The sequence below is a fragment of the Diospyros lotus genome, chromosome 1 (assembly GCF_014633365.1).
Source record: "Diospyros lotus cultivar Yz01 chromosome 1, ASM1463336v1, whole genome shotgun sequence".
Taxonomy (NCBI): Eukaryota; Viridiplantae; Streptophyta; class Magnoliopsida; order Ericales; family Ebenaceae; genus Diospyros; species Diospyros lotus.
The window spans coordinates 20,782,901-20,797,499 of NC_068338.1; positions in this window are offsets into that span (position 1 = coordinate 20,782,901).

Sequence of the window (14,599 nt, forward strand, 5' to 3'; positions counted from 1 at the left end):
TTCATATCTTATTATTTTTTTTAAATACAATTTTTTTGTCTCTATCTCGCATTGTATTCATTTTTGCGCAACCTATTTGATAGTATTCATAAGTAAAATCATGAATTTGATTTTATATATAATGATATCCAAGAAAAAATATATAAAAAAACATATTAAAAGGAAAGTTATATTTTTGGGTAAATTACATTTAAATTTATAAGATTTGAGAGTATATGAGGATTTATGTCGAGACCTCATCGTTAATGACTTAAATAATAAAAGGTTTAAATATAATTTACTTTTACTTTTTAAATAGCATTACTAGTAGAACAATGACAATGAGAATTAAATGGAGTTGGTCGACTATCACACTATGATTCATTTTTCTTCATTTTTTCATACAAAGACGTCTTGAAAGATATTGAAAACCAAACAAGGTTTCATTTCAAATGGTTGAAAATATGAGTGACTTTTCCTAATCAATCATGAAAAATGTTCTAAATGTTGGTAGATCAAACTAATGACTTTGGTTAGCTAAAAATAGTTTAAAAATAGATATGGTGAATTATGGAAAATTTTGATCAATTAATAGATAAAATTTGATTAACCAAATTCAAGGTGCGAGTGAAATAATCTATCTTCTAAATTCGCTCAATTAACCTTAAGGTGTAAAAATGATGAGAACAAATCAACTTATTCTTATTGGCCACGGGATAAACTTTGGTAGACCAAAGTTTGAATTGCAAAATCATTTAGACATTCTAACTATCATCAGTCGACAAAGCCTTCGGCGTTGGTCGACCAAACACTTATTAAAAATCATTTTTCCTATATTTGATCTAGTCAATTTCAAAGACTTTGAATGTGCCAAAAAAGTAAAATCTAATTATTGTTTCTATAAGAATCTTTTTATCATTAAAACAATAATTATATCCCTTAATATTAGAGTAATGTTATTCATCTCTAGTAGGGATAAACAACAGTTCATGTGATAGCCACATACTAGTGTTTGATTGAAAAAGATAAAAGAACACTCAATAAATTTTATTGTAATGCCAACCAAACATTGGTATCTGACTACCACATGAATTGCTATTATCTTTACTAGAGATAAATAGTATTACTCTTAAGATTAATATCAAAGACTACATTGGGACTTGAAAAATGGAACTAATTAAGGTCGGAGATGGTCAAATACTAAACCTTTAACCTAATAGTGCGCCATTCAATCATCCAATGGTAGTCACACCTTGATGATTTATCTTATATTTTTTTAAGTTAAAATTTATTAAAACTCACTTAACATTTATAATTTGAGATACTTAAGACTCCTATAATTTTATTTTTCTTGGAGAACTTTCTTTTGACATCAATTTTTAGCCAAAAAAAATATTTACATGCTAAAAAAAGAAAAAATGGCACAGTGCCTCTAATTAATCTTAAATAATTACACACAATTCTATTATTATAAATCAATTAAAAATAAAAATACCAGACTTGCCTTTAAGTGGAGAAAAGTGACGTTGATTGATGATTTAAGAGAGAAAAATAATAAAATAAAATGTGAAATATAACCATTAATCCTAATCAATTCTTAAAACTTAAGTAAAATTTCTATTTATCTCTAAAGAAATATAAAAGTCAATCAATTCATATTTCAAGTGAAATTCAATTTATTTTTTAATCAAATTTACCTTTAAATAATTGAATCATAGTCGTAAAGTAATCTCTAAATAATTAATATTTTAATTAATATTTCCTCTTTTTCTTAATAAATATGACTTTTTGATTGAATTTTCAAACATGTATTTTATGGATTTTCTTATTTTTTTCTCAATAAATATTATTTTGAATTAAATTTTCAAACACTATATTTGTGTTTTTAATTTAAAAAATTAGAAATTACAAGACGATTAGGTGTCTCAAATTAAATTTAATGAAAAAAATATTCTTATCTATATTTGTGTTCGTAAATTTAATTTTGTTGGTCAAAAAATGACGTCAAATGAGGATTTTTAATTAGAAAAATAAAATTACAAGACAATTAAGTGTCTCAAATTATAAACTTTAAGGGATTTAATTAATTTTATCTATCTTTCTATTGCAACAATTTCTTCTTTATGTGGATAAAACTATGCTCAAATAAAAAATTAAAATATTTTATTTTAAAAGATTTTAAATATAATAAAAATATTTTATGATATTTTTCACTGATTTTTTCCTAAATAAAATGTAATTTTGCTATGTTTTTTAAAAAGAAAAGGATAGAAAGCAAGACTTTCAGCACAATAAAAATCAATTTTTATTGTACTTTTATTAATATCAATATAGATAATAAAAAAACGAATGTTAAAGTTTAGTCATAATAAATAATATTATAATATCATAATATTAAAATATTATCAACCATAATATTTATCATTTATTTTATAATATTAGCAATGTCGTGGATGTTGGTCGCAAATGAGCCAAGCTATTCGTGAGCGACTCAGTGTTCAACTCAATAAAAACTTGTTCGACTTTGTTCGTTAAGATAAACAAGTCGAGTTTGAGACTAACTTTGAAATTTAATTTATAAATTAGTTGAGGTTGAGTTCATTAAATCTCAACTCGTTAACTCACAGTTGACTCGATTAAAGACTTATAAGTAGGCTCAATTAGAAGTTTGTGATTGGCTCGTGAAAATAATCTCGTTTATAAATACACGAAATTGTTATGTTCGATGGGAGGGGAAGGCCCGCCCACTCCCCCTTATGATGTTGCCTGTGTCGGGCAACATCTGACGCGAGAAAGAGAATAATTCTTTATAAATATATTAATAAATTTATTCATAATTTTATATATAGTCGGGAATTAAGAATGGACATGCTAATAGTACTTGTGTGAAAACTGAAATAATTTTTTATTTCAGTTCATTAATTTTTATTTCTGCTGAGAAAAATAAAATAAAACTGAAAGCGTTGCTTGATTTGGTTACAAGTTGTTAAGAAAATGAAAGTGAGGACTGAAAATGGTGTTTAATTTTTAGAATTTGCGTTCAACATATTAAATTAATGTTGTAGTTAAAAAAATTATTAATAAACCTTCAATAATTCAATCATTCCAATTGTTGTTGATAAATTAGATATGAAAATTTTAATTAAATAAAAAATATAATATAATGGATTTTTTTTAAAATAATTATAAGATCTAGTGCAAATCTCGCATGAAAAGTCTAATTTATTAGTTGCTAGATTTGTTTGTCATAAAAAACGCTACGAGTTAGGTATGGTCGTTGGACACCAGTTGTAAGGTTGTCTGGTTTGTTTTGCTCAATTTTGAAATTGTTGTGATTGTTGATGACTAAAATTCTCATTGGACACTGAAGTTATTATTTAAGTTGTATGAAGACGAAAACGAGAAACATATATAAAATAAAATGGAAACAAGAAATCATTTTTAAAAAAAGTAAGAAACGAAATTGCGAGGGAAGTGAGTAAATAAAAAAATATTGGAGTTGTTTTGTAAATATAATTTTTGATGTTAAAAATTATAAAAAATAATTATTTAATTTAAAAATAAACATAAACTCTATAATGCATACAAATAAATTTTGGAAATAAATTATAAAAAAAATAAAAAAATTTGAATTAGAGCCGAAAAAAATTCCATCTTTATTCATGGATGGAAAAGAGTTTTCAAATGGGTTTCTTAAATCCATTCCAATTTTATGGTTCCATTTCTAAAATTGTTGCAGTTTTGTAAAAGACACCACATTTTTCCATTTTTTGTGCCAATAGATCCCAATCTTGTAAATAATAATAGAATAAAAACAATTAGAACCAAGCACAAAATCTACAAGGAGGGGATATAATGTAATTTTTAGAATATCAGGTGACCATGTTGCAATAAAACAAATAACGGAGCGAGGGACGATCCCTACGAAATTTTTAATTGATAAGGATAGGTGGCGAGGGTTGGGGGGGCAGCATCATTCCATTGCATGAGAAAGTCACGTGACATGATGATACCCTAAACCATGCATGTGACCCTGCCTTGAAAGGTACTGCCCCCCCCCCCCCCCCCCCAATAATATAATTAATTATTATGACTATACTAAACATACGTTACGTATTAAAGAATCTATATATACTGTGGCGTACCATCCTTGTACTGTTCTATTGGTGTTGAAAATGAAAAAGAATTATAAAATATACACTTTGTAATGTAAAATGTTGAATTATGAGGACATGTTGTTAGTTTTGTTGCACGTGATTCATTGAGAAAACGACTGGTCCTGTCACTTGATGGGTCATTTTCTCATTTTTGTATCTTTTTTCTTGTATAAGGATATTATATATTTAATTTTTTTTATTTTTATCGTGTGACAAGATGTTATAGTAATGAGAGAGGAGATATATACATAAGAATTTTTTTTTTTATCTAATTTGAATAAAATATCACAATATTATATATAAATATCGTCCAAATAAAACATTGACGTCAATGCCCGAATAATGTGAAATGAATTAAGTTTTTGGAATCAAAATGACCTTAAAAGAAGCATATTCCTTTCTCTCAACTAAGAAAATATTCTTTTGTAACACAAGAAATTGTCACAAAAACTATATTGACTCTATTATTGAATGTGAAACTAGTACCGTCACTCTCTTGAACCACACCATTCGTCACCTCCTAGCTAGGATTGGCTTTACAATTGTCATACATATTCAACCACGAGGTGGGGAACCCTTCACCTCACATATGAGGGGGAAATGACCCAAGAGTAAGAACACACTTTAATTGGACCTCAATGATTGATATTTTCACCTTCAATAATTGAAATGTTGCACCCATTCCAATAGACCAAGTGGTGGCCAAGAAAATAAAATGTCTAGTCAAGTAAGTAGTAAACTGAGGCAACCCAGCTTAGGGTTATAATTGAACCTCATTGAGCTTCATTGAGTTCAAGCTCAATTTGACTAGTTGCTATCCAACCACACCGAGATATAGTATTCATTGTCAACCAACCATAATTGATGCGGTTGGATGTCTATACTGTTGGGTTTCTTAGATCCAAATGTAGCGGAAAAATTAAAAAAATTTGGATCAACCAAACTCTTTGGTTAAACTTGAAACCTGAAGAGACCGGATCTAGTTTGCAAATATATAATCTTTCAAAAATAAAGAACATATAACGAAAAATCAAACCTTTTGATTGTCCGATGAAGAATGGATGAATTTTTGTGCCACGAGGTATTACCCATCCTCTATAAGTGATCCACACCTAAGAGAAGCTTCAATCGATGTTTATGAGCACACCCCTTCGATCTCCTTACATCAACCATGCAAGATCTAATTCAACACTTGAAAAATCTCTTGATTTTTCACAAAAACCACACTTTCTCTTTCTAGAGGCAAAAATGGAGAACTCAACTCAAACCCTAGTCAAACTAGGGATTTATAGAAAGCCCAAGCATGTTATAAACATATTGGGCCAAGGCCCAACCCATTTGTGTGTTTTTCACCTTGTTTTACTTTTTGCTCATTTTGTCGACATCTCGTGAATTTTTCCACGAGTGCTATCTCACCCCAAAAATCCACGAATTCTTATGGGCCCCCAAAACATTTTTCGATCCTACTAAAAATTCCATGAAACTTCTCTTTGTTCATGTGTGACCTTATAGGTTTATTATGAAAATGGCAAAGGGCAATTTATAGAATCCTACTCCTAATAAAACTCTTTGATTATGATCCTTAATTTATTTAATCTCATGACAAAAATTATTATCTTGCCCTTAGACCAAGATTGACGTCTAACAACGTATCATGGCCCCCATATCATAATGAAATGCAAATGACACTTCTAATGAACCTTTCCGTGACAAGTTTCAGTGTTATTTGATCCCTTTATCATAATGCCCCGGTATAGTCTAGAAGTATGGTAAAATGCCAAACTTCTAATAACCAACACTATGTGCATGAATGTTAAGTCTATAACTCCTATAGTTGAATTAATAACTCTTATTAATTCTCAACTATCTGCGTTGGCCAACGACTCCTCGAGTTGTGACTTCATCATTCACATAGGGTATATACCTTTTAAATCTTACTAAGGTCGATAGATTCCATCTTGCGTACTCATCTACCTTCGTATGATTCCACCCTATTAGGGACGCAGCTTACTAGACCCCGTACAGTGGCATCAAAGCATGACACTCCTTATACAAGATAACTATGATACCTCAGAAAAATAGATTACTAGCACCTGTTGCCACATAGAAATCCCAATTGACATTTAGTAAGAATTACCATTTGGGTGTTATCAAGTTAGGTCATTCAATGAACTTACTTACCAATGAGCACCTACACACTTGCATAGTATCACCACACAAATAGTCAATGAGATCAACTACCCAGGGGCGGACCCAGCCCATGGGCAGGGTGGGCTGGAGCCCCCCTAATTTTTTTTAAAAAGTAAGCTTTTTAGTATTAAAAAAATAATTTTTTTCCCAAGCCCACCCAATCAGTCAGCCCAAATATTATTTTTTTCAAATTGACAACCAACTAACCAGCCCAAATATTAATTTTTTCAAATTTGACAACCAACCAACCAGCCCAAGCCCAAATACATTATTATTAATTAACCCAAATCTAAAATCCCTAATTTTATAACCTAAACTATTGGTTCAAATTGGTTTCTGCAGAGCACAACGGCGATATTCATCTTCTTCTTCAATCTTCCATCAACAGTCAACAATTAGCTTTAGCTTCTTGCTTCCACTTCTTCCAAAATCAAGATTTCTCAGGTAAGCCATCTATTATATCTATTTCTTCTATTTATATATTTCAAAATCTATTTTTTTTCTACTTCTTCAATCTTTGTTGATGCTTCTGCTTTAGCTTTTTGTTTTCTTCTATCAACTTTAGCTTTATGTTTTTATTTTGGCTAAGCAAATAACATCTCCATTGAATATATTTATTTCATCTATTAAGATATAAATAAATTTGTTTCTGTTAAGAGCCTAAGGATATTTGGTAAAAATAATAATATTCAATAATTAATTTATTTCAGCAAGGATTAATTTATTACTGAAATAATATACAAGACTAAAGGTAACTTAATTTATTTGATTATGTTCTATTTTGTTTTGACTAGTTTAACATCTATTATGGGTTTATGAATTAGGACTTTAGGGTTTAACTATGCATTTGGCTTTTTGTTAATTGTTATTTGACTACTGCATTTAGTTAGGAATTTCCTTAATTGAGATTTGTTAATTCTCCTGATTGGGATTTGTTAATTGTGATTGAATATTTGAATTACCTTGGTTGTGATTTTATTAATTGTTATATACAGGTATATTAAAATGCACAACCGAAATATCTTCCAATACTTCATTAAGAAAACTGATGATCAATCATCAAGTAACCCAAATGGTCCCCGCAATGCTCCTTCTTCAAGTTCTATATCACCATCCAAAACTAAAAGATCCAAAGCCTTCAGATGAATGTACTATTGAGCCACTTGAAAGTAAAACCTCATATTATGAACGTGATCCTGGAAAACGAATCCCAATATCACAATATTCATTAGATAAACAGGATGAGGTTCGAAGAGCATATATCGATATGGGACTGTGTCAACCTATTTATGAGTATCCTCATATAAAATTTGGGGCTCAAAATCGTTGATTTCAATCCACTTGGTTCACACAACATCCATGGCTTGAGTTTTCTGTGGAGAAAGAAAGTGTATTTTGTTTTCCTTGTTATTTATTTGAAAGTAATACATCACAACCTTAAACATTCACTATCAAGGGGTTCAAAAATTGGAAGAGAGTTAATTATAAAGATTGTCTGCTAAAAAAACATGAAGGAGATGGTAATTCACTATATTACATTGTTATGGAAAAATGGAAAAACATGAGAAATCCAAGTCAATATATATATTGAGAGAAGGATGCACAAACAAACTGAAAAAGAAAAGAAACAGAATCGTTTGCTTTTAAAGACCTCCATAGAGAGTGTGAAGTGGTTAGCATTGCAAGGTTGTGCATTTAGAGGTCATGATGAGTCTCCTGAGTCTATTAACCGTGGGAATTATATTCAATTAATCAAATTGCATGGAAGAGCAAACAAAGAAATTGATGATGTTGTTCTAGAAAATGCAGCTAAAAATGCCAAGTACACATCACCACGTATTCAGAAAAAGATATTACAAATTATTGCTGATTGTGTGCGATATAAAATTCGTGAAGGAATTGGAGATGCTAAATTCTGTATTCTTGTTGATGAAGCAGTTGATGAATCACATAAAGAACAAATGGCTATTGTTTTGAGATATGTTGATGGTGATGGATTTGTTAGAGAACGATTTTTTGAAGTTATGGGTGTTAAAGATACAAATGCTTTGACTTTAAAAAAAGAGATATGTACTGTATTAAACCAATAAAATCTGTTGGTTATAAATTTACGAGGTCAGGGGTATGATGGTGCAAGCAACATGCGGGGGGAATGGAATGAACTGCAAGCATTATTTCTTAGAGAATGTCCATCTGCTTATTACATTCATTGTTTTGCTCATTGTCTATAGTTAGCTTTAGTTTCAGTAGCTAAGGATGTACATGATGTGTGGCTATTCTTTCAATCATTAAGTTCTATTGTCAACTTTGTTGGTGCTTCTGCTAAGCGTCATTCTCAATTAAAGTCAATTCGAGAGGATGAAATTGTAGATTTGATATTAGCAGGAGAAGTTCAAACTGGTACTGGGGCTAATCAAGTTGTACTTTGCAACGAGTTGGAGCTACTTGTTGGAGTTCACATTTTGCCTCTGTTAAAAGATTGATTGAGATGTGTTGGTTCTACTTGTACGCTTCTTGCAAATCTTATTAATGAGGGGTCGAACAATAATATACGTGGGGAGGCTAAGGGTGTTTTGAAAGTTATGAAAACATTTGAGTTTGTATTTATCTTATTGTTGATGCATGAAGTGTTGGAAAAATCTGATATTTTGTGTCAAGCATTGCAAATGAAAGATCAAGACATTTTGAATGCAATGAATTTTGTCTCAACTACAAAGCTTCTTCTTCAAGAAATGCGTGATGATCGGTGGGAAAGTTTTATTTGGTATGTGGTGCAATTTTGTAAAAGTAATGATCTTGATGTGCCAGAATTAACTAATCGTTATATGGATGGTACAAGATATTCTTGTCAACAGAAAAATAATATTATAGTGAAGGACTACTATCACTTTCAGATATTCAATGTTGTAATAAATTTTCAGTTGATGGAGTTGAATAATAGATTTAGCGAGAAAACATAGAACTTCTTAAGTTATGCGAGGCTTTAAGTCCTACAAATGGTTTCAAATCATTCTCTATAGATGCTATTTGTGGTTTAGCTGAGAAATTTTATCCTTTGGATTTTAATAATGAAGAAATAAGTGATTTGAGGAGACAGTTGGATCACTATAAGTTTGATGTAATTCGACATTCGCAGTTTCAGAATCTTAATTCTCTTCCTCAATTATGTCGGATCTTGGTTGAAACGAATAGGTCATGTCATTATTTCTTGATTGATAGATTGATTCATTTAGTATTAACTCTTCCAGTTTCTACAACAACAACAGAACGAGCTTTTTCAGGGATGAAACTCATCAAATCATCACTTCGCAATAAAATAGAGAATGACTTTCTAGCAAACGTCATGACTATCTACATTGAGAGAGAGATTGCTCTTGGCATTGATATAGAAGTACTCATTGACAAGTTTGATCTTTTGAAGAATTGCAAGTTGCGACTCTAAATAGTTTTATAAGGTATTTGTATTGTACATTTTTTTGTATTTTTTTGTATTTTTTGTTTTCTCTTTTTATGTTAATAAATTATGTTAAATATGCATATAAAATTCATTAAATTCCCATTTTTATCTTTTTGGTTTTTTTATTGATAAAGTTCACGGTTGAAAAAAAAAATTTGAAGCCCCCCCAAGTAAAAATTCCTAGGTCCGCCTCTGCAACTACCTTCTTTACTAGCATGCATAGTGTATACTGGTCTTGACGGTACTATAAAAGCCCCATTTTATAGTCATATGACTAAGAATAGTTGAAGAATGAAACATTAGTCATTCGATCTCATTAATATGATCTCATTATAACTCAATTGACATTGCTACACTCTTTGAGATTTATCTAAATAGTAAAATATAAATATAAACGTATTGCCACGCATTAAACGAAAAATATTGATATTAATCAAAATATGTCCAAGATTAATTAGAAATGTAGCCAACTCACAACTCTTATGATTGGCTCCCGGGTTACAATTCTGTTGAGCCAATTTGCTCATATTAATTAAGTTTTGATAATTAACAAAAATATTTTTATGATATAAATGTATATCTTTCTCATACAAAAAAATAAATTTATTTTGAATTAAAAGTAGATACAAAGAGTAAATTTATTTTGAATTAAAGGTGGATTGTCTTTAAACATGTTTCATTCTTTTGATCATTTATGTCTCAAAAGTTTATATTTGAATTTTCATTTATTGATAAATGATTTTATTACTTATGCAAAAAATATATTTATTTTGAATTAAAGAAGAATTATTTTTAGATATATTTTCTCTTTATCATACAAAAAGTAAATTTATTTTGAATTAAAGAGAATTGGTTTTAGACATATTTTCTCTTACTCATGCAAAAAGTAAATTTATTTTGAATTAAATGAGATTACTTTTAAACATGTTTTCTTATTTTAATCATTTATATCTCAAAAGTTTATATTTGAATTTTCAAATCTTGATTTCTCATGCAAAAAGTAAATTTATTTTGAATTAAAGGTGAAACATGTTTTCTTATTGTTTGAGAAAGTCTAAATATTTTTTGAATTTCAAACTTCATATTAACCCTTTCTTTAGTAACTAAAATCTTTATAAATACCCCATAAACTTATTTTTTGAGTATCCATTGCAAATATTGCACATCCAAACCTCTCAAAAGCTCTCAAACTAATTTTCAAGCATTTCAAGACTCTCAAAGATTCATTGTTCATCTACCGAAGAGCCACAATGCAAGAGGAGAAAAAGAGATTGCAAAGCCGAATCCGATTTTCTCCATTCAAATTAAGGTCACCGCTTATTTATTTATTTAAATATTATTACCTTGTATAATTTGTTCTTAATTGCTTATTTATGTCCAAGTGTGGACAAATTATTTGTAACATTTAAATTACAACTGTGCATTGTATAGGTTTTCTAGAACCGTTAAAATCTAGGTGAATCTAGTTTTTAAGGTAAGCTAAGGAGAAAACCTTGGTGTTGATGGTTTTCCTAGAACCCATTGTAATCTAGGAGTGTATCTAGTTTCTAATGTGAGATAGTGTGAAAACCTTGGTGAAATTAGTGGAATCCCAAAGGTGGTTGAGACCTTGGGAGAGTGGAGTAGGTGTGTGTGGAGATACCGAACCACTATAAATTGTCTTGTGCCTTATTTATTTATTCTTGTTATATCTTGTGGCTTACAATTTATTAATCTCAAACTTACATATACATAGTTATAAAATCTTAATTTGTTTAAAATTAAATAACAAGAATTTAATTAAAAGAAAATAATTTATATATATTCTTAGAGAAAATAATTAATCAATAATATTTATTAAAAGAGAAAAAAATTTTAAACACTCAATTCACCCCCCTCTTGAGTGGCCATACCTTAAGGGACCAACAAATTCTATTATATACAATAAAGACAGAGACTATATTGTTGCCAAGATATAACAATGAATTTTTAGTGCATAAAACTATCTCAACAAAGTAGTTAATGACCCTCTATCAAGTGACCCTTTTGGTGACGAGTGACTTTCCAAGTGACAAAAGACTTGATGACAGGAGACATGTAGGGGAGAAAATTGGTTAGGGGTACGGGCAAGGTCACCCATGGACCATTCGAGCGATGTAATGGACATACTCGAATAAGGAAGATGGCTATCTTATTTATAAAAAGGGAGAAGACTAATAGGTGACATGAAACTTGTAATATTAGGCAGGCATCTCGGAGGTCAACTTGACTAATTCAATGCACGACATAGCCTTTAGAAAGTCTTTCGCACGACAGGGTTGCATGACCCTCAGTTAGGTTATATGGCTCTTGGCTAGACAGTCGTATGGCTACTTAGCATAGGTCTCTCACGGCATGGCTACAAGGCACTCGATGAGCGTGGCACGTGGCATAGTCTCTTGGTGCTTGCATGTGGCCGCATGATTGAGAGAGTCTCTTGATGTTGTGTACAACGACCTGCCTCCCGGAGCCTCCGTGTGCATAGAGGATCCGTGAGAGGGTCACTACTAAAATGATATCGAACCATGACACGCCTATAATTTTTCTTTATTATAACATCTCATCATGATCTTTACAAAACCATTCATCACTTGGGCCCACTCGGGCTTACATAACATACGACAATCTCCAATACGTAAACATTAACAATAACCTTAACAGAGGTACAACGACGCCCGGGATCTAGTTTCGGGAGAGCTTTGCACTTGCTATCATGACTTGACGGCCTGGACCCAAACCCCGTTGAACGTACCTGGAATGATGTAAAACAACATGAGTCGCGAGACTCAGCAAGCTCTAGAAAGAAAGGCTGGGGGCTTAGGATATGACTCTTCCCATGACACCCCATGCAATTCATGCCAATGCAATCACGCCATGTCATGATCCATACGTACCTTACTTTTACATGCATAACATAAAGTAAATTGCACATAAGGAACCAGGGGGCCCACATAAGTCACACACTGGCACCCGAGTCCCACATACAAACCTGTTGTAGCCTAACATAGGCTACCATTTCATGATCCATAAAGACCTGTCTTCCTGACATGGTCGACTTTTCCTGATACTTGATACATCCTGAAATGAGTCGGTACTCCCGACGCCTGGCACGGTACTCCCGTGTAGAATAACGATAATAATAAAATCATGCAATGCAACACATAAGAAATGCAATGGCCGTTGTAGCATAAACGTGATGACAAGGCCCCCATAAACCAAGCATTAAGCCCTGCTACGCCTCACATAGGAATACACACATGCAACATGCTCTAAATGCATATGCTCACCTAGGATACCCAAATTGGCTCTTAGACCAACCGGGTCATGCAAATGCTCATACGTCCCATCATACACAAAGCATGTCCCCACGTGAATGCAACCCGGCCCCTTGAAGCACACACATCATGAAATGCACAAACCAAGGCAGGAATCTGGAGTACCAGCTCTTTTGATCGTCTAGCGCTTATCGTAACAACCGATGACTGGCGCCCATACATCCAGCCATCAATTGCCACGACCCACGGTCAACAGACAGTGGCTTTGTACCCATACCCTTAGACACACTTACTGACACCACTAACTTATTAGCTTATAAACTTATCATTTCTCCAAAACTCTTCACGTACGTAACCACATGACATCATGATACCATTCTCATTCTTCCTCATTCACAAAAAACTATCTCCACATACATACTAGACTCTTTTAACACATTCTCCTAATTCTGACCATAACCAATTTCTCTAAGAACCTAACCCCAACGGGTTCGGCATCATTCCCAAGGAAAACGGAGCGATATGAAGCTCCGTGACGGTCGAAATAAAAGACGCCATGACATCCTTACTTAGTTTATTGTAACACCCGGTGTTACAGGTGTTAAAAGAATAGGAAAGAAAGTGAGAAAAATTCCAAAAATGCCCTTGAGAAGGTGTTGGATCCTTGAGATTGAGGGTGCCCTATGAGAGGGGCATTTTGGTAATTTGGATAGTAAAGTCCAATAAAGGGTAATTTGGTACATTGGAGATAATTCCAAGGTGGAATTGAGTATGGAAGTGAATTAGTTCCTATTTTGCATTATGTGGAGATAAATGGGATTGAAAATTCACAAAGGGTGTTTTGGTAATTTTGGAGAGAAATTCCATAAAGGAATTAATTATGAGAAAAAGAGGAAATTAATTATGGGAGTGGAAATAATTAATTTTTCCTAAATTGGTATATTTATATGGGGGTGCCACATGGATGGTTTAGATTTAGTCTTGGAAGCCAAGGTTGGTGGCATGGAGTGACACTTGGTAAAGTGGTGTCCAAGATAAATGGAAGATTAAATTAATTGCAAAAGAAATTGGAATATGGTCATTCTTGCAATTAATGGGAGACATGATTATGTTGCATAAAAAGGAAAATGCAAAAGAAATGGAAAATGGTCAAGCATTAATGATGGAAAATGGACCCATTAAATTAAATGGGAAAGAAATTATATATGTCTCTCAAGTGGTCACTCATGTGATGGGGTGAAATTAGTCAAATTAAATATATGAGAAATGGCTAATTTTGGTATTGGAAGACTACATGATCCAATGGTTGGGATCAAGCCTTAAAATATGGGGATTTAATAAATTGGAAAAGCCTTGAATTATGTCTTTCAAGGTTGATGGCATGAAAATTTCTCAAATTAAATAAATAGAAAAGAAAATCTATTTATGGAATGGAAGACTTGATCCAAGGGTGGAGATTAAGTCTTGAAAATCTAATGGTTGAGATGATTCAAGAGAAGTGACATGGATTGCCACATGTAAAG